Source organism: Scylla paramamosain, unplaced genomic scaffold, assembly GCF_035594125.1.
Source record: "Scylla paramamosain isolate STU-SP2022 unplaced genomic scaffold, ASM3559412v1 Contig19, whole genome shotgun sequence".
NCBI classification, from domain to species: Eukaryota; Metazoa; Arthropoda; class Malacostraca; order Decapoda; family Portunidae; genus Scylla; species Scylla paramamosain.
Window position 1 is genome coordinate 220032 of NW_026973684.1, and position 17608 is coordinate 237639.

The 17608-nt window shown below is 42.5% G+C and overlaps 1 long non-coding RNA gene across 2 annotated transcripts; it reads right to left on the reverse strand.

Annotated features, from left to right (window-relative positions):
• Positions 1-543: 543 nt before the first annotated feature.
• On the reverse strand, positions 544-10168 carry LOC135097396 (uncharacterized). Of its 2 annotated transcripts, none has more exons than XR_010265650.1 (5): positions 9762-10168; positions 5416-5577; positions 4829-4975; positions 2182-2343; positions 544-1742 (listed from the first exon to the last, which is right to left on the reverse strand). It is a non-coding gene; the product is annotated as an uncharacterized LOC135097396 (long non-coding RNA). The 2 variants fall into 2 exon arrangements; XR_010265651.1 differs by lacking the exon at positions 9762-10168 and adding an exon at positions 9666-9746.
• Between the last annotated feature and the right edge of the window lie 7440 nt (positions 10169-17608).

Genomic DNA, 17608 nt, shown 5'->3' on the forward strand with positions numbered 1-17608 from the left:
TCCTTGCAATAATTATAATAGTCTTCCTGGCTTAATTTTTGTTTATTCATTATTCCTTATGTGTTTATTTATTAATTATTTGTAATTTGTCTAATTCCTTGTTTTATTTAGCCTCGGTATTTAACTAAGCATTTTTTTTTTTCACTTTCTGACTGTGGCCCTTGCAATGAACGGCTTAATTGTTTATTTACTGTTCCTTACGTGTTTACTGATTATATGTGAGTTATTTATTTGATATTCATGATTTTTTTTTTAACTTCGTATTTCTTTATATGATAGTTTTATCTTTTCGTGTTTTCTGGCTTAAGTTTTGTTTGTTACTCCTTGTTTGTGTTATTAGGTGTGTCATTAATTATTTGTCTTATTTCTCGTAGTTTAATGGAATTTTTAGCACTTTAATTATTAGAGTTCCTCACCAGTCATTTTATTCGAGAGAGAGAGAGAGAGAGAGAGAGAGAGAGAGAGAGAGAGAGAGAGAGAGAGAGAGAGAGAGAGAGAGAGAGAGAGAGAGAGAGAGTCTAAATGAATAAAAAATAATAATAATCAGTTACAGTATTTTATTTATAAACAAGAACAATTCATGATAATAATAATAATAATAATAATAATAATAATAATAATAATAATAATAATAATAATAATAATAATATTTAAATACAAGGAGGAAAATGTGTAATAATAATAATAATAATAATAATAATAATAATAATAATAATAATAATAATAATAATAATAATAATAATAATAACAATAACTGCTTTTATCTTACTCACACAGATAAATAGTTTTATAAATAGTTTATTGACCATAAACATTGTGTACATACACACAAAATTAAATAGAACAGATAAAAATTTCAAAATGTAGTCAGTGACACACAGAAGACTGGTGACAAAACCTACTAAAGCCCATTAAATGATTGGCTGTCTCAAGTTTCCACATCATCAGTGGAACACTGCTTCTGAGCACTCAGGGATGGACAAGCTTTTCATGGCTTGTGTGAATGGAGACAAGACGTGTAGGGGATTTATTTGTTCTGTTTTTTCTTGTCCTACTCTCTCTTCCTCTCTCTTGACTCTTCCTTTGCTTCATCCTACTCTTTCTCTTGCTCATTCTTTCTCTCTCTCTCTCTCTCTCTCTCTCTCGCGCTCTCTCTCTCTCTGGACTTTTCAGACATAGCTCCTTATGATTTTTTGGCAATCACAAACCTGTTGACAGTATCCTTATCTGAGAGCCAAGGAGACCATGCAGAATGTGGCAGCATACCTATCATTGGTTGCAGAAGTGTTTGAGCAGTGGAGTGATGGATGATTGTAGGAATGTGGTGGCACTGCTATCCACCATGACATTCATCCACATAACAGAACCATCTCACATGGTGCATTCAGCCTCAGGGAGAGGAACCTCTGTAGCCTTGGGCAGTAGCCCTTGGTCAGGTTTGCTCCAGAGTCAAACCTGCTTACCATCCGAGAATACCTTGGGGAAAAATGAGGAAGCCTTTTGCTCTGAACCCATGAAAATTGTTCAACCCTATAAGGGAAAAATATGAATGTTGAACAAATTGATGAGAAATGGAAGGATTAATGGGCTAAGTGTGTTGGATTACAAAGGGGTTTCTTTGAAGGACATTTTGAATGATACCATAAATGTGTGGCACCCAGGATGAAGGTGGTCTGCAGGGTGGTCTGTGTCAGGGGGATGATGGCAGACAACAGCAGCAGCACCGTGACAGCTCAAGCATCCTGTTGAAATTATCACTTTTTAAATGGTGAAAGGTGAAGGAAAAACCTGTCTCCATGGAATGTGGAAGTACACAACAACAACTCTGAAAGATTTCTTACAATAATAAGTCATCATTCATTGTATCCTTTCTTGTTGGCCACAAGATTATCATACAAATTTTCCAGACATCTGCAAATTGGTATCTCTAGCTGTTATTAAATATGATATTAAGTTTGATGAATGTATTTATTTCATTTTACATGAAAGTTGTTGATTGCAAAAAAAAAAAAAATAACCAAAATATATTTTGACTTTTACTTTACAATGCCTTAACTGTTTGCTTTTAAAAAATTATGTAGATTGATTTTCTCATTTTAAGACTTAAAGTCTAGACAACTAACTGGCCTTAAATTTTTCTGATATACAAATAAAGTAACAAAGAGAGCACATTTCACTAACACTCATGGTGAAGTGTCCACCAATGATGGTGAAGGAGGTACACATGTAAACTCCAATCTGAGCAATGACCAACACAATTTGTCCAGCTGCATGTCTCCATCGGGCACAAACTCCACCTCCTGCATCTGTGTCATGCCCACCACCACCGTCACCATGGCAACACTGAAAAGTGGAATCTTATCATTCACACTGTTACAAAAAATGTACTCCCCTATATATATATATATATATATATATATATATATATATATATATATATATATATATATATATATATATATATATATATATATATATATATATATATATATATGGATTGCTATTCCCAACATTAAAAATTCTTCAGCTAATCTTACTTTGATATTTTGCATCCAATATTAACTACAATTTTTTCCTATGATATTTTCCAACTACACTTAAAGCCTTTCACTGTGAAACAAAACAATTAGCAGCATCAGAAGCAATGCATGCTCCTTTATAACCATCTACAAGATGTAAAGTTGGCATTCTGCAATTTCTTCCCAGTTCTAAGACTGGATGTGGTTGTAGAACAAATAAAGATGTCTTGAGAGTGACTGGATAATTAAAATCCCCCATAATTATGCAATTATTAATGCAGCAAATGTCCACAATAAGGTCATAAAGTTTTTTGTCCGTAGCGGGTGACTGGACTACAGGATGATAGACGAAACCTAATGTTATTTTACAAGATTTATTTTCTAAGTGGATGAAAGTGACATCTATATTAGCAATGGTTGGGATTGGGAGTAAATGAGGACCAAGATTACCTTCCCTATATTAATGTGTTAGTTTTCATATTTATTGAGAGAGAGAGAGAGAGAGAGAGAGAGAGAGAGAGAGAGAGAGAGAGAGAGAGAGAGAGAGAGAGAGAGAGAGAGAGAGAGAGAGAGAGAGAGAGAGAGAGAGAGAGAGAGAGAGAGAGAGAGAGAGAGAGAGAGAGAGAGAGAGAGAGAGAGAGAGAGAGAGAGAGAGATTGATTTCCATGTGAGAGTGTGGTTTTTAAGTATGCTATAGAGGACACACTTATTCATTCACTACACCCCACAGACTTGCAATATGTCCCCATAGCATTAGTTACAGACAACATCCTCTTATATACCAGTCTGTGTCAACTTTCTCTGATGTACTCCAGCCCAGAGACCCACAACAGAGTAAGCGTGGAGAAAAAGAATAGAAGACACAGAATGGATGAATAGAGATGCTGTGGTTTGTAAAAATATGGTGTAAGGTCTGTTGGCTTTGGTGGGAATGGTTTTCCAATCATTCCTCTCTTGCACAACCATTTTGCTTCATAAACAGGCATCTCTCTTTCATCTTCCCACCAAACACTGCTATTCCACCTTATATTTATGTATTTGCATGCTTATCTTCTCAAATTGTTCCCCTTCCATTCTCTCCGCATGTCCAACTCTCTCCTCCTTTCTGTGGTTGCTCACTCACTCCGCTGTTCCTCCACATTCATGACTATATATGATGCACATGTGCTTTATAATCAATCAAATGTTTCATGTAGATGATGTGTTCATTCACACACAGTTCCCCCTCCTCCCTGTTTCATTCATTGCCCTTTTGCTCTCTCTCTCTCTCTCTCTGTGTGTGTGTGTGATTAACCTAAGGTCATCTGCTGGTCACCCGGCCAGCCATTTCCCTATGGAAAGAGCTCAGAGCTCATGGTGACCGATCTTCGGGTAGGACTTAGGCCAATGACACACCACCCACCGGGACAGTGAGGTCACAACACCTCGGGTTACATCTTGTACCTAGTTGCTGCTAGGTGAACAGGGGCTACACATTAAGAGGCTTGTCCATCTGCTTCACCGTGCCCGCCATTCGAACCCGGGCCTTGTTGGTTGTGAGCCGAGCGTGCTAACCACTACACTACATGATGTGTAAGTGTGTGTGTGTGTTCTGTGTGTGTGTGTGTGTGTGTGTGTGTGTGTGTGTGTGTGTGTGTGTGTGTGTGTGTGTGTGTGTGTGTGTGTGTGTGTGTCTGTGTGTGTGTAGTGATGCAGCTGGGAAGGTCGTCTTATGGCAATTATTGATGAATGAAGGTAAAGGATGCGTGTCTATTACTTCTCTTTGTGTGTGTGTGTGTGTGTGTGTGTGTGTGTGTGTGTGTGTGTGTGTGTGTGTGTGTGTGTGTGTGTGTGTATACATAACACACACACATACACACACACATAAAAAAGTATTAATGACATGCACATCCATTACCTTCATTTGTCAATAATTATCATAAGGCAACCTTCTCAGCCGCATCAGCACACACACACACACACACACACACACACACACACACACACACACACACACACACACACAGAAATTATATTAGAAATTATTAGAAATTAGATAAGTTACCACTCACGAGCCTACGTGACGCCATGTATGTGAGCAACGCATGTTTTTAAGCATCTGGAGCAAAGTGGTTAAAGAATAACTTTTTGACTTGAAATGTAACTAGATTCATCAGTTATTTTTTCTGGCTGACATTGTTTTTGGAAGGTGGCACTTAAAAGATATGTGAATGCTGTATCTAGATATAAACAAACACTCACAAATACTCATTCCATTATGTGTCTGTCATTAGGCCCTCAAATAAACAACAAATTAAGTGAGAAGTTACCATCTCCCTTCCTGGCTTGCGCTCCAGTTGCTCTGAGTTGTAGCAGCAGCGACGTGTGGCACCCAGGATGAAGGTGGTCTGCAGGGTGGTCTGTGTCAGGGGGATGATGGCAGACAGCAGCAGCAGCACCGTGACAGCTCAAGCATCCTGTTGAAATTATCACTTTTTAAATGGTGAAAGGTGAAGGAAAAACCTGTCTCCATGGAATGTGGAAGTACACAACAACAACTCTGAAAGATTTCTTACAATAATAAGTCATCATTCATTGTATCCTTTCTTGTTGGCCACAAGATTATCATACAAATTTTCCATAGACATCTGCAAATTGGTACCTCTAGCTGTTATTAAATATGATATTAAGTTTGATGAATGTATTTATTTCATTTTACATGAAAGTTGTTGATTGCAAAAAAAAAATAATAACCAAAATATATTTTGACTTTTACTTTACAATGCCTTAACTGTTTGCTTTTAAAAAATTATGTAGATTGATTTTCTCATTTTAAGACTTAAAGTCTAGACAACTAACTGGCCTTAAATTTTTCTGATATACAAATAAAGTAACAAAGAGAGCACATTTCACTAACACTCATGGTGAAGTGTCCACCAATGATGGTGAAGGAGGTACACATGTAAACTCCAATCTGAGCAATGACCAACACAATTTGTCCAGCTGCATGTCTCCATCAGGCACAAACTCCACCTCCTGCATCTGTATCATGCCCACCACCACCGTCACCGTGGCAACACTGAAAAGTGGAATCTTATCATTCACACCGTTACAAAAAATGTACTCCCATATATATATATATATATATATATATATATATATATATATATATATATATATATATATATATATATACACGAGGTGTGTCATTAAAGTTCCAGGACTGGTGCCACACAAGTTTTATTTCACATCCAGGCTACAAACTATAGATTATCTCCTTCGAAGTAATCCCCCTGGCACCGCATGCACTTGTCCATCCTTCTCTGCCAGGCTTGCATGCACTGCTGGAAGGATTCTTGCGGGATGCTCCTCAGCTCCGTCGTCACGGCCTTTTTGATGTCGTCCGCATCATCAAAACGGGTCCCCTTCATGACCTCCTTGAGCTTGGGGAAGAGGAAGAAGTCGCACGGAGCGAGGTCAGGTGAGTAGGGCGGTTGCTCCAGCACGGCGATGTTCTTCTTGGCCAAGAACTCTCTGATGCTCAGGGCATTGTGAGCAGGCGCATTGTCGTGGTGAAGCAGCCACGAGTTGCCCTGCCACAACTCCCGCCTCTTCTCGCGCACTGCACGAAGCAGACGCCGCAGTACTTCTTTGTACACATGTTGGTTGACTGTCTGGCCCTGTGGCAAGAACTCGCAGTGGACGATGCCCCTCACATCGAAGAAAGCGATCAACATGACCTTGAAGCTGGACCTGGACTGCCTTGCTTTCTTCGGCCGTGGCGACGCCGGACTCTTCCATTGAAGGCTCTGGCGTTTGGTCTCCGGGTCGTACTCAAATACCCAGGACTCATCGCCGGTGATGACTCTCCTGAGCAAGTCTGGTTCAGTTTCCAGACGCTCGAGGATGTCCTGACACACCTGCATGCGTCGTCCCTTCTGGTCATCGTTCAGGAGTCTCGGCACCATCTTCGCACAGACTTTCCGCATGCCCAGATCTTCAGTGATAATCTTCCACACGCTGTTGTGGTTCATGCCAAGCTCATCTGCGATCTTTCGAACAGTCAACCGACGATCGTCACGCACCATCTGCTTGACACGCTCAACATTGGCCTCATTCCTGCTCGTTGAGGGTCTTCCACTCCTGGGGTCATCTTCCACGTCCTCCCGGCCCTCTTTGAACCTCTTGCACCACTCAAAAACACGTGAGCGTGACATTGTCTCATCCCCGTACACTTTTTTGCAGCATACCCAGTGCTTCTGACGGCGTTTTCCCCAACTGCACCAAAAACTTCAAGTTTGTTCGCTGTTCAGCGCTCATTGTTAAACGACCTGCAACAGAGGACATGATTTTAAAAGCACGTAAGAAAAAGATTAGTGACTGTAGAGGGTTGGGAGCGCAGTTGTATACTCCAGAAGGATTACTTTGAAGGGGAAATATGGTGGTTTGTGGCTTGGGTTTGAAATTCATCTTTTAGGACACCAGTCCTGGAACTTTAATGACACACCTCGTGTATATATATATATATATATATATATATATATATATATATATATATATATATATATATATATATATATATATATATATATATATATATATATATATATATATATATATATATATATATATATATATATATATATATATATATATATATATATATATATATACATATATATATATATATATATATGGATTACTATTCCCAACATTAAAAATTCTTTAGCTAATCTTACTTTGATATTTTGCATCCAATATTAACTACAATTTTTTCCTATGATATTTTCCAACTACATTTAAAGCCTTTCACTGTGAAACAAAACAATTAGCAGCATCAGAAGCAATGCATGCTCCTTTATAACCATCTACAAGATGTAAAGTTGGCATTTTGCAATTTCTTCCCAGTTCTAAGACTGCATGTGGTTGTAGAACAAATAAAGATGTCTTGAGAGTGACTGGATAATTAAAATCCCCCATAATTATGCAATTATTAATGCAGCAAATGTCCGCAATAAGGTCAAAGCTTTTTGTCCGTAGCAGGTGACTGGACTAGAGGATGATAGGCGAGACCTAATGTTATTTTACAAGATTTATTTTCTACCTGGATGAAAGTGAAGTCTATATTAGCAAGTGGTTGGGTTGGCTGTAAATGAGAGAGAGAGAGAGAGAGAGAGAGAGAGAGAGAGAGAGAGAGAGAGAGAGAGAGAGAGAGAGAGAGAGAGAGAGAGAGAGAGAGAGAGAGAGAGAGAGAGAGAGAGAGAGAGAGAGAGAGAGAGAGAGAGAGAGAGAGAGAGAGAGAGAGAGAGAGAGAGAGAGACAAAGATTACCTTCCCTATGCTAACGTGTTAGTTTTCATATTTATTGAGAGAGAGAGAGAGAGAGAGAGAGAGAGAGAGAGAGAGAGAGAGAGAGAGAGAGAGAGAGAGAGAGAGAGAGAGAGAGACGAGAGAGAGAGAGAGAGAGAGAGAGAGAGAGAGAGAGAGAGAGAGAGAGAGAGAGAGAGAGAGAATCAAGCCATTTGAAGTACATTTTTAGTTCCTTTACTTACACCATATTGCCTCTCTCTCTCTCTCTCTCTCTCTCTCTCTCTCTCTCTCTCTCTCTCTCTCTCTCTCTCTCTCTCTCTCTTAATAAATATGAAAACTAACACATTAACATAGGGAAGTTAATTCTAAAGACAGTCCTTATATGAAGCAGTAGTCTGACCCCCCCCCTCTCTCTCTCTCTCTCAGGTGGAGTTGGCAAGGTACCATCTCTGTCCCCGCCAATGTCTCTCATGACTTCGAGACGCCTCACTGTAACCTAACTTAATCTCACCTCACCTAAACTAACCTAACCTCACCTAACATAATCTAACCAAACCTCACCTCACCTAACCTAATCTAACCAAACCTCACCTCACCTAATCTAACCAAACCTCACCTCACCTAATCTAACCTAACCTCAACTAACGTAATCTAACCAAACCTCACCTCACCTAACCTAACCAAACCTCACCTAACCTAATTTAACCAAACCTCACCTCACGTAACCTAATCTAACCTAACCTCACCTAACATAATCTAACCAAACCTCACCTAATCTAACCTAACCTCACCTCCTCTCATCTAACCTACTCATTCCTCACCTAATCTAACTTAACTTCTTCACTTATGCTAGTTTAACCTAATGCAACGTTTGCTAACTCAATTACCTTAACTAACCCAATTAATCTGCTATAACTTAACATGATCTAACGTAACCTATGTCATCCAAATCTTACTTTAATCTAATCTAATCTAACCTATGCAAGTTAATGTAAATTCATCTAATATAACCTAAACTATGCTAGTCTAACCTATCCTTAACTTACCTAACCTAACACACTATCTTAACCTAACCTCACCTCATCTTTTACACAGCCAAACCTTACTTAACCTTACAATCTAACACACTTCAACTTACGTGGCCTAACCTAACATCACCTATTCTTAACTAACCTCACCTAAACCTTACCGACACTAACTTAAAACCTACCTATGCTTACATCACTTCTATATCCTCATCCTCTTCCTCTTCCTCTTCCCTAACACAGTGACTGCGAAGCCGTCAAGAAAACACGTAATTTCTGAATACTATCTTTAAGAGGTCCACTCAGTCAGCCCTCTTCCTTCTCCTCCTCTTTCCTGACCCCCATCCTCCCTTCTTTACTCACGTGTCTCTCCCTCCCTACACACACACACACACACACACACACATACACACAGAGCGGGTCTCACAAGGGTAATACACACATACATACGGACACTGACCCACCACACACACCCAGTCACCCACACCCACCCACATACATGTACACACGGACGCACACAGCCTGTCACCCTTACGTCAAACAGATTACACCCTTCTTCTCCCTGTCACTCATCCATCACACATCCAGTCTCTCTCTCATCTTCTACTCTGTTAAATAACCAGTTAACACTCCCAGGCTCCCTAGCCGGTGGCTTATTCTCACTAGAAGCATATGACCCTAAGAATACGTCACATGGCGCGGTCAGAAAGAGCTAGCCTGCCCTGGTCTGCCTACGCGAATCGAAAGCGTTTGTTTGGGTACGGTTTAAAGGGACGAAGGTTTAAAGGGACAGTCTCTGCGTGAGTGTGTTTGGTCAAATGCTGAATACTCACGCCTGGTTCGTCATACAGCCCCATGGACAGGCACAGATCACTCCTCCACGACACACACATATACAAACACACAAAAACACTAACTAGTAACTGTACCTTTAGTTTCGTCTGCTGTCAAAATATTCCTCCATTACTAATGTAACCCACATTCCCTAGTGGTATACTTTCCTCGGAACACCCATATTTTTAAGAGCTTTTTATCCACCATATATGTCTCGGTTAACTCGGATCTTGGCTGGAAATTAAACTATATTGTATCAGTGTGGTCATCTTGAGGTCCCGGATGAAATGGCGGGCTGGGATTGGCTATTCACGACCCGTTGTCATGGTGATGGTAGATGCCATTCACTTGACAGCTCATATTTTCTCGCTATTGAAAGGAGTTTATTAGAGCGTAACTGAAGCGTGTAAAGGCATGATTCCGCACTATACTATTAAGATATTGTAGTTCTGAAGTGTTCCTAGGGTTAGTAGGCTTGGATAAGGAGTATAACACAATTTAGATGGTGTGAAGAGCGGATGTTTTCGCGCGAAATTCAAACAATTCCAGCCTCTGATAATTATGATTACGTACTAGACTTAAGATATTGTAGTAAGAAAGTATCTGTGGGGTTAATAAGCTTGGGTAAAGAGTATAGGGGAATTTAAAGGACGTTTAAGAGACGGAGTGTGAGGAGAAGGTGTGTCAACGCGATTCAAGTAATTCAAACCTGTCTGAGTTGATTCCACAGAAGACTCTTAAGATATTATATTGCTGAAGTGTTCCTAGGGTTATTAAGATTGGGTAAAGAGTATAAGGGAATTTAAAGAGTGGATAAGGGAGGGAGTGGAGCGATTTAATGTCATACAGACCAAAGCCAGGTTACAGAGGGGTTTTATCTTGTAAAGGGGGCGACTCTGTTTCCTTGACCGAGTGAGAGTAATTTAGGGAGAAGAAAAAAAAATAAGAAGAGACATCAGCCACTGAACCACAGGGAGAGGAGTGAAGGTCCTTTCTCACTGTTCCCTATATAAGACACCATACACTCTAGAACACCAGGCCAGAAATCAAGAAACACGTGCTATTACAATACAGGTGAAGCTTAAGGACACGTCAATAATTCAGCAACAGACGATATTTCACAACTCTGCTCCACAAAACTTCTCGCAACGCAATCGGAATGTTTTAGCATGTTGTTCTTGTTCTGCTGTAGTTAAATGAATTACAGAATAAACAGGGAAGATAGATTTTTTCTTTTTTACCCAGAAACATAAAAACGTACATAATTTCTACTAGAACCTGATAAAAATTAAGAAAGATAAGACGCCAGATCGTTTGAGGATACGAGTTTCTCTTCTGTTATATAAAAATTACAGAACAAACAAGAATAGATGGATTTTTGTGCTAGTCATGAAAATGCCTTTGAAAACCTAAATAACAGACCAGAACATGATAAAAGTTCAGATAAGACGCGGGAAGATATGATAACACGGATTCCTGTTGTGTAATAAGTTGAATTACATAAGAAACACGTAGAGCTGGATTCTTTTTTTCCTAGAGTCACGAAAATACCTCTGAAAACCTAAATAGATCTCTAGAAATTTATAAAAGTTAAAATAAGACGCTGGACCATTTGGTAACACGAATTTCTGCTCTGTACTAAACTGCATTACAAAACAAAAACAGTAGCTACTGTCAGTTGCCTCAGACACCCGAGTTTATGTGAGGAAAAGAAGATGAGGTTTAGAAGAGGAGAGGTGGTGTTGTACAGATTGAAAATTAGATCTTAGACCGCGAATGTTGCACAAGTTAATGAAGAAAAAGTTGAGGGGGTGTCAAGACACTTAGGGTCGTCGACAGAAAGGCAGACACACCTGGGGACATTTATGGTCCCCTCCCCAGATGTTGACAGGTGAAGAATGAATGGGTCTCTCTCTCTCTCTCTCTCTCTCTCTCTCTCTCTCTCTCTCTCTCTCTCTCTCTCTCTCTCTCTCTCTCTCTCTCTCTCTCTCTCTCTCTCTGTCTGTCTCGTCATAATTTTATTTCCCACTATCTCAATATCCCTCCATAGTTTAAATCCCTCCATCTCTTTTTGTCACCCTGGACTTGTCTCTCAGTACCTCTATTTTACCTAATATATCTAATTGGTAGCCATAATTTCTTGGTGTGTAGGTTATATTAAGTTTTTATCTTCAGTATCTCTCCATGTATAATCTTTGGATATCGTTATCTCTAAGTATTGCTGTGAAATTCCATAGTTTTTCATAATCTTGTTTCTGGAAATATACATTTTGTCATATCTCGATTATCATAATGGATTGTTTTTCGTAATTGAATTTATAATATTTATTCAATTAAGCTTATTTGTATATTTATTTATTTATTCGTTTATTTGTTTATTATATATTTCCCTGATATTTTTTTCTCTCTCTCGTCACAATAGATAGCATACGCGTGCAAAAATATATATTACTTTAATTTTTCATCTATATCCTCGTACCCTCTGTGAAAACCCTCTGTGGTATGCTCATAAACTTGTGACCTTCGTGGTATCTCGTGGGGTGCTCTCTTTGATCCTCTTATATTACTGCTAGACCATTCTTTTCTCCTATTCAACATTTAAATTTCCAAAGACAAAATATGCTATTATCCAGGAAATAATGGTGAAATAGAGATATCTTTAGTAAACAGCCAAAATAAGGAGTTTCAATTTATAGTAAAAAGTTTCAGATATTTTATAAGAGTGCTCTATAAATACTTGGATCCTCTTATACTGTGCATTCTGTCATCTATTGTTCTTGACGTCAGATGATTTTCTCTCAGCTCTAAGTGAATGTTTTCGTACCAGTATGTTTTCTTATTTCATCGTTCAATGTAAATGTTTTGGTACAAATAAATTAGTATATGGAGTTTGTTTTCTTGAGATTTTGATCTATTTACATGCACAATAATGCAATAAACAAGATGTATTCGTTTGAGGCAGTAGACTTGATGTACCGCGGTGAGATATTATTTGTCTTTTATATAAACACACCAAACTGTGTTAAAATATTACGAAAATCAGCAAAATCCTTGTTTTTCGTTCAAAATTTAGGTTCAGAGGCCACTGATAGACAATGTAGCTTTGAATAGATATCTTAGGCAAACCTGTGTTTTTCTGTTGATTTATTCTATTTCTGTATTGCAAAACTTTTGCAAACATTGACTCTATTTGTTTTGTATATTGGTAAACTAAACAAGATGCAAACAGTCCAAACCTAACGCAACACAGTGCATGCCTTGATATCGTCGCTAATACTACAACATTTACAATTTATAACCAGAAACAAGGTTTTCCACAGACTGGTAGATATAATTAGATACAAATTTAATCGTTGCACAATACTTTGGCAACACAAAGATAAAAATGCTTTTTCTTGCTAAGGAATCTATACAAAAAGATATATTTCTCGTGATGTAGTGCATTTAACGGTTTTACCCCCCCAAATCACCTCCCCATCACCTCCCCGTCCTCTGACTCCTGCCCATCTCCTAATTTACCCCCCTCCCCACCAAACCCAAAGGGAGCCAACCCACCCCTTCCAGATTTTAGGGGGGACTTCGCTTTGCGGAAATAAATTTTGCCAATATCTCTTCCGTGTGTCGAGGAACTTTGACAAAATCTGGATAAATATTTGGGCATTGATAATTTCTAAATATTCATTGTGTTTGAGCAGCGAAATGATCGTGAAATGAAGTGAAATATTACGCAAATCTCGTTCAGAATGCTGGAAATTGTCACATTCAGAGCATTTCGTGACTTTGCAGGGTAAATATGCAAGATACGCTGTGGATTAGTGATTGCACATGGGTAATGCAATGGTGGCCACGTCTTGCCACCTGAACAACACCACTGCAGCTGCAGCGTCCGGTGCACGTGATGACAGCGTGGAGCGACATTAACACGTTCACGGCAGCCACACTTCTAACCCGACCAATAACCGTCTCGAAGTATTTCCAGTTATTTCATTCTTAGTAACTGATAAACCTATGGATTCCACCCACTCACTGCCTTCCCAGGATGATATATTCAGTTGCTCTCTCTAAACTGAGCGTGGAGCGGCCGGCGGGGGGTGGCCGAGGCAGCGTCCAGCCAAGCCCAGGTAACTGCCCAGTGCGCCGCGGGCCTCCGTGATCCTCTCCGCTCTACACCTCTGCCTTACATGCTGGCTGGTGGTGACTGTTCTGCTCTATCCCACTATTATAGCCTCACTGTTGTCTACGATGAGAAAATTATCAATTGGTTTCATATGAGGAGCTGGTTGATAATTGCAGTGTAGATGACAGCATGGTACTGTATCGCTCTCAGCCTCTCAGCCCTCCACGCATGCAAACCTCTGCCTGTGCATACTGCCTGCATCTTGAAGCACGATCCCTTCCTACATACTGTCTGATTACCACTTCATTCATAATGATAAAAAGAATTATGTGGATAATTCTACACAAGATAACCGCATATCTCGGAGGCAAGGCATTACTCACAAGGCTGTCTGGCGCGCTCGCCGCGACCAGCACGCAAGGGCCTGACTTTTGTGGGCGGAGCTTGCTCGGTGCATGTCCATGTTTGAACGTGTGAACGGTCATTAGTCTTGAACCGTCATACATACTCAAATCTCGCCGAGGTAACATCTGTAACATCTTCAGTGACAGGCGTAGTGTATTAGTTGCAAAATGAGTGACACGTGTGCCGTTAAGGATAAGGAAAGGGAAGTGTTAGATAAATTAGTACTATATGTGGCACCTATGCATTGCAACACCGCTTAGCTCCCGGTGCCCGCGCGGGCTACTGAGTGACTGTTGCCGTCTAGCTATCACACGAGTAGGGTGTTCTGTTCCTCAATATACTCAATCAAGGACTGCTGGTGTTTCCCTGAACCTCTCACATGGCGCAGTGAGTAGGATCCGCAGTCCTCAGCATCCTGACAACCTCAGACGGCCTGCACGCCCTGCAGCAGCGAGATGGCAGCCAGACCCAGGTTCAGTACACCACGCAGTGGCCGTCGCCCAGCCGCCCGCCATACCCAGGCAGCACAAAGCTTCCTGCAAGACATCGTGACCGGCATGGCCAGTCTGGCCAACAATGGGCGTCAGCCAACAAACACAAGAACACCTTTCCCACCGGCTTCAGTCGCACCAGAGAAATGTGAGGGTGAGATGCCGGCTGCGGCTTTTCGTACATGAAGGTCCATGGAGTCCTGGATACTACTCAACGGCTGGCCCGACGGGGTGGCCACGCTGCACATACGCCTCAACTGTGTGCCAGCACTGCAACGCGCTATCGACGCCAGGTATCCAGGTAATGAGTGGGACCAGCTGACACCCAAGGAAGCGTTAGACGCCATCGCAGGAATAGTGCTCCAGGCCGCTAACCAGGCCGTCACCTGGGAGGAGTTTTTCGCTAGCAAGCAGGCGGCTGCAGAACCCATGAAAAGGTTCTTCCAACGCTGTGCCTCCGAGGTCATTGAGTGTGAGTTCAAGTGCCCGAAATGTGATCACGACCTCTCGGAATACATGCTCCTACGCAAGCTCATTGGTAGGCTTGTATAACCCAGTGCTTAAGCGAGAAGTGTTTCAAAGCTGTGTTAATATCTCAAGTGTGGAGGAGCTGAGAGGTAAATGTGTGTCGTTTGAAGCGGCTGTGAGAGACGCTGCCGCCCGGGGGCACGCAACAGTCGCAGCGTCCGCGTCAGGTGAGGCTGTGTTCATAGCGAGTGATGAGGAGGAGGAGGTATATGACGAGGTGGCGGTGGCGCGCGCGACCACAAGACCCGCAAAAACCGCCCCCACGCACCCCACTTGCGGCAACTGTGGCAGGAGTCATGTGCCTAAAAGGTCCAAGTGTCCAGCACGCACGGCGACGTGCCTTGGCTGTTCTAAGGTGGGTCACTTCCTTAAGTGTTGTAGGAGTAAACCCGCCGCCACTGTGTCGGGGGCAGTGGTGTCGGCAGCGGCAGGACTTTCCCGCCATCCCACGTTACGTGTCACAGTGGCCTGTCGCACGGGCGCGCAGACTGTGGAAGTGGAGGCAGTCGCTGATACTGGCGCCATGGTGTGCGTGGCTGGACTCGGACTGCTCAACGCCCTCAAGGTGCCGCGTCAAGAATTGCGGCCCGTCAGCGGGCTGAGGGACGTCGCTAACAAGCATCTTAAGTGTATGGGGAGCGTGGAATGCACGTTCTCTGTAAATGGTGAGTCAACAGCGCAGCCTGTACCACTTACCTCTCTTTTGCTGCGTGCAAGGGCCTCGGTCTCCTTCCGCAGGGCTTCCCGCTCTCGCACCACACCCACGCCCCTGCAGCAGCGTCCTGCACCGCCACGCCAACGCAGGAGCCACGACCGCCGTCAGAGGATCTCACCCCTACAAGACCAGGCTCCATACCAGTTCCTCCCCTAGAGGAAAATGTGGACAGGCTAGAAGCATGGCTCCTCAGACACTTCTCAGCCTTTACGTTCAACACATCAAGGTCCCCCCTACCTGTAATGTCCGGCCCACCGCACCACATACACCTGAGACATGACGCGCACCCATACGCTTGCCACGTCCCTGCCTCAGTACCCAAGCACTGGGAGGCAGAGGTTCAAGCACAACTCCTCGAGGACGTGAGGCGAGGCGTCGTGGAGCCAGTGCCCACGGGGGAGGCAACAGAGTGGTGCGCCAGGATGGTGGTGGTGGGTAAGAAAAACGGGCAGCCACGACACACAGTGGATTTTCAGCGCCTGAATGCTTCGTGCCAGAGGGAGACACACCACACACCCGTCCCCTTTGACATGGTGTCGTCGGTACCGCCACACACCTACAAAACCGTCGCCGACGCCTTCTGGGGGTTCCATCAAGTGGAGCTCGATGAAGAGAGCAGAAGGCTGACAACATTCATCACCCCCTGGGGCCGTTACCGCTACCGGAGGACCCCAATGGGACACTGCTCGGCGTCGGACGCATACACAAGGCGGTTCGATGAGGCCATAAGGGACATCCCACGGAAGTTCAAGTGTGTGGACGACACACTCTTATACGCAGCGAGTGTCGAGGAAGCATTCTGGCATGCGTATGACTTCCTGGAGACCTGTTCTCGCGCTGGTATCACACTGAAGCCAGAAAAGTTTGCCTTCTGTAGGAGGGAGGTCGACTTTGTAGGCTTCCGCCTAGACTGGCATAGCTACAAGCCTACGGAAGACCGCCTGTCTGCCATCAAAGCCTTTGCGATGCCGGATAAACCCACGATTAAGGACAGACAGAGCAATGAAGCACGTGGGGTTGAGTGAGCCAGGTGTGGAGGAGTGAGACAGACAGAGCAATGAAGCACGTGGGGTTGAGTGAGCCAGGTGTGGAGGAGTGAGACAGACAGAGCAATGAAGCACGTGGGGTTGAGTGAGCCAGGTGTGGAGGAGTGAGATAGACAGAGCAATGAAGCACGTGGGGTTGAGTGAGCCAGGTGTGTCACTTGGGGACGACTGTGAGCCAACCCAGGCCAACAGCTGATGACGCTCAATGATAGAATTAGAAGCTGCATGAATTGTTTATGTAGATTTTAGAAGCTGTCTGAATTGTTTATGTAAATCTGAAGCACTTGCTTTGAATTGAAGGCTTGGACCATGTAATATCTTTGTAATTCTTCTGTACCATTGTCATAAGTTCCTTAGATAACTCACTACAGTTTTGTCTCTATATAATAATATGTACATTTACTCAAACTGCATTTTCTTTCAGTGTGCAGGTTGGCAGTAAACCTCCCTGAAGGTTCCAGAGCTGCTCAGCAAGTGTCCAGCCCAGCCTGTCACAAGACTATGTGACAGTGGACCTTCCACTCATACTGAAAACAGCTGTGCACTGCCACTCACAGGAAGTGGTGACCACTCTAGGTGTGCTATCTGCTGTTCATATGTGTAAGATGAGTACTGGCTAAGGGTAAGACAAATTCCTGCA